We start from the raw sequence: 4,572 nt of genomic DNA on the forward strand, positions 1-4,572 counted from the left end.
AGCCCAAGCAGAGAATCCCAGACCTCCCTCTCCTCAGCCACCTTCTCCAGCTTTTCAAAGCGAACACCAAGATGTTCCCAGGCCAGCTGAGAGCTATAATCTCTTCAAGTTGTCCTTGATCTGCCCTGGGGCCGTGACATGCCCAGAACACCTAACTCAAGAGGCGCCCAGAAAGGCATCCTTGTCAGATGCCTGAACCACCTCAACTGGCTCTTTTCGATGTGAAGGAGCAGCAGCTCTACTCTGAGCCCATCCTGCCCCAACAACAACCAGTACATGGGACTTACCCTGTACTTTTTGTACCCTGTACTTTTCATGTGAAAGTAGAGACAATGCTGAAATGCATAAAACATGCAATTTTACTCATGGCCAGCAGAGGGCGGCTTCTGACTGCAAGTCTGATTGTATAGTATGTATTTATCAGATCAATTGATGGACTATACATCTCTTTTAAACCTTGGGAATTAGACAAATTATCCACTTTAATGGACTATCTTCATGGAATTTAATGGTTGGATGACAAACAATTTTCTGCAGCTGAACCCAGACAAGACTGAGTGCTTAATTCTTGCTCCAGAGAGTATCAAGCCCCAAATTAGTCAACATCTGGGTCCTTTGTCATCCTCCATAAAAGCCACTTGTAGCCCAGTGGCAAACAGATGCAATTAGAGACTGTTTATAGTAATTCTTATTAAAGGTGTTTTATTCTGTTCAGTTAAAAACACTCATAATTGGAGAGAGACTCTAAAGGAAAAATCCAAATTATTTTGTATGGAATTACATTATTTGTGTTATTTATTTACTTTTGTTTCTCAAAGGTTATTTTTTGACCTGGATGCAAATGCGGTTCAACCAAAGGGATTGTTTGTCCCGCCTTGTGTTTTCATGTTTGGTTGCGCTGCTAAGGCTGCTTAGACCACGCGCCATAGCTGTACCTGTGGGGAAAATGTGGTAGCTGTTGAAACAGCGAAGCTGTTGTTGTCTGCTTGATTTGCCGCCAGATTTGGATAGCCAAAGCTAGTTTTATGAATCCGAAGTGCTTTGCACTGGTGAGTAACCGAACTGTTATAGCCGCTGATCGGCATCCTGAATTGTTAACGTTGTTTGCTTCAAAAACAAACGCTAATGGTACTATGCAAGTAGCTAGCGGGTACTAGCTAAACTCACACTCCCGTTGTTAAGTGTTAGTTGAAAACTTATTAGCTCTTTTTAGGTTAAGGAAAAACAGTATGTCTATCCGTTGTATTGAAATGTTTTATTGTGTTACTTTTATTCATCACTGTTGTTACTTGACAATGAGCCGAGTATAATGAGTTTGCTGCTTTTAATGAGCAGTGTGAATTGCTTTAATGATTGGTAATGGCTACATATCCATGTAATGAAAACCCTTTTGAATTTGATCAGTTGTACAACGTTAGAAATAGGACTTGAATTTGAAACGGATTTTGTTCATGCTTTATACCTTAAACAGAAGTGTTGTTAGTTAAGTGTGAACAATGTTCATTTGAAGTAATTCTGACCTCACTCTTAGGTAAGGTTTTTTGAGTTGGAGAAAGGAGCCGAGACTCCCTGGAGAACTTTGGATTACAGACTTTGTGGGAATCCGCAGAAGAGGAATAATTTTCCATTGCAATGGATGGCGAGCCACAGCCCATTTGGAACTGAATCTTGAAGTCTGGTTGCCTGAACTGTGGTAGGACAAAACTGTGCAAACCATACATCGATCGTGGACTGAACTCACACCATTAACTCACCAGATCACCAAACAGGCCTGATCTGGATCCTATTGACACTTTAAAAGACCCGGGTCTAACATTCGTTTCTTTTTTATTTTGGGTATCTGTGCGCACACACAATTTTGGTTATTATTGTAAATGCAATACAGTGCACAAATTTCAAATACAGTTGAACCATTGCTTCATCATTTGCAGTTGTGTTTTCATTGTGGTTACCCATCCTCTGGGCTCCTGTCGTTCCTGAAGTCTTCTGATTTGCCCATTGTTTATATATTTTGTTAGATACTGGTTACACACTGCTCAGAATCTTGAGATGATTTTTGATCAATCTGTCTTTTGATGCTCACATTAAATCTGTGACCTGCTTTCCTTTTTTCATCTAGGAAATATTGCCAAACTCAGGGTATTGTCTCCAAAGCTGAACTGGAGATGCTTGTCCATGCCTTCATCTCCTCCCGGTTAGACTATTGTAACGCACTCTTTTCCTGTCTGTCTAAGGCTTCCTTAAATCACCTCAAATGCTGCAGCAAGGCTTTTTACCCACACAAATAAATGTCTCCCATTGCACTCCCATGTTAAAATCCCTGCACTGGCTTTGAGTTGGGTACAGATATTAGTTTAAAATCCTCACTTTTACATTTATGTCTTAACGAGGTGAGGCCCCCACCTATATCACCGAGCTTCTCCAACCCTACTCTTCAAAGTGGATTCTTAGATCCACTGATAGTGGTCTCCTAGTGATTCCACCACCCGTCTGAAAACAAAGGGGGATTGCACATTTCAAACCCTAGCTCCAATACTGTGGAACAGTTTACCTCCCCCGCTACGCACCATTGACTCTGTGGCTTCTTTTAAAAAACAGCTTATTTGTATATATGGGGGTAGGAATGCACGTTTGTGTTTGCGTGCGCCTGTTCGTCTGTGTCTATATGTCTTGGGTCTTACACTCCACCTCTCTGGGAACATCTCAGGCTCTCCGAGGTATGGAGACCTATCTCCCCTCACCACACTCCCTGCCAGTGGCTGATGCCCTCAGACATTGGTGTGTTGGTGGTTCTTGGTGTCTTGGGCTGGGCGCTCATGTATGTACCGACTCACTCCTGGTGGCCGATTGGCGGGGCCGATTGGCGGGGCCTGGCGCCTGTGGCCCGACTGGGCCCCTTCCAAGGGGTGGGGTGCCCTCAGGCCTCACCCTGAGGCCCGGTCCTCTCTGGCACAGCTGGCTGCCTGCAAAGCCCGCGGGCATGTCACTGCAACCCCCTCTAGCCTCTGCTCCGTGGCTGCTGGGTGACCTCTCGTTTGGGGCTCTCCTCAGCTCTTCCCAGGAGGGTGGCACGGTTGCCCCCCTGGTGGTCCTCCTTGGGCTCTCACACTCTGGGGCCTCTGGATGTCTGGGGCCTGGATCTCCTCCATACCTGCTTCATGCCCTGGGGGATGGGGTTGTGACTCCCCACACTCCCTAGCAGATCGTTACATGGAAAAACCTTTTGAATACAAGCATGCTGATCCAAACAGGTGTACACACGGGTGTTCACAGACACAACCTACACCTTTCTTGGCTGCTACCTGAAAGCACATTGTGCGCTGTCGATCTTGCATGCTGCACAATTACATGTAATATTTAGTATCTACTGTTATCTACTGTTAGCTAGTTTATTGTGATGGTGTTGTATTTATTATGTTGCTCTTTTTTGTTTGTTTTCTCTTCTGTTTTTCTTATCTCCATACAGGTGATCCAGGTGTTATGTTTGTTTGTTTTTTCTCTCTTCCCCCCTTTCTCACCATCTCTTCTCCCCTCTATTTTTTTCTCCCCCTCTCTTTCTTTCATTCTTTCTCCCTGTCCTATCCCCCAGTCATGTCTGTCCCGTCTGTAACAACTGAAAATCAAATTAAAAAAATACATAATTATAATAAAGATCAATCAAATGGACCAATATGGCAAGGCCATGATGATCCAATTGGTAAAATAAATCCGCTTGGCATCTTTCTTGGCCTTCAGACAACAATTCTGATGGCTAAAGATCAAAACAGGACAGGCAAAAACAAAAAACAAAAAACAGCTTAAAACACATCTGTTTAGACAGGCACTCTGGTAATGTTTGTGTGTAATATGTTGTTTTAGTCGATATGCTGTTATACTTCCTTTATATTGTTATATTGTTTTTTGATAGGCTTTAATATTCTCATGTGAAGCACTTTGTAATAGCTTCTTGTCTTAAAAACTGCTATATAAAAAATTTTTACTACTTTTTACTGGCTCGATATTTTAAATTTATTGCAGCACAAGTGTGTGTCTTTACGTCAGGTCTCACCCGTCTCTCATAACTGAGTAATGTTTTCCTGCATTAAGTGCTGCAATAACCTAGAAGAAAATAAAAGCAAATAAATCGTGGCTCAAGAGTTGGGAGTTCGCCTTGTAATCGGAAGGTTGCTGGTTCGAGCCCCGACTCGGACAGTCTCGGTCGTTGTGTCCTTGGGCAAGACACTTCACCCGTTGCCTACTGGTGGTGGTCAGAGGGCCCGGTGGCGCCAGTGTCCGGCAGCCTCGCCTCTGTCAGTGCGCCCCAGGGTGGCTGTGGCTACAACGTAGCTTGCCATCACCAGTGTGTGAATGTGTGCGTGAATGGGTGAATGACTGGATATGTAAAGCGCCTTGGGGTCCTTAGGGACTAGTAAAGGCGCTATATAAATACAGGCCATTTACCATTTAAAAAGCAAACTCCCTACTCTCAAGAACGCTTTTAAAAGTGACTCATTTACCTAAATTGGTGAAAATTTCTTCAATTTAATTACATGAACCAGTAAGATTTAGAATGTGTGTAAAAGAAAAGACAAA

The sequence above is a fragment of the Oreochromis niloticus genome, linkage group LG22, assembly GCF_001858045.2.
Source record: "Oreochromis niloticus isolate F11D_XX linkage group LG22, O_niloticus_UMD_NMBU, whole genome shotgun sequence".
In the NCBI taxonomy this organism is placed as follows: Eukaryota; Metazoa; Chordata; class Actinopteri; order Cichliformes; family Cichlidae; genus Oreochromis; species Oreochromis niloticus.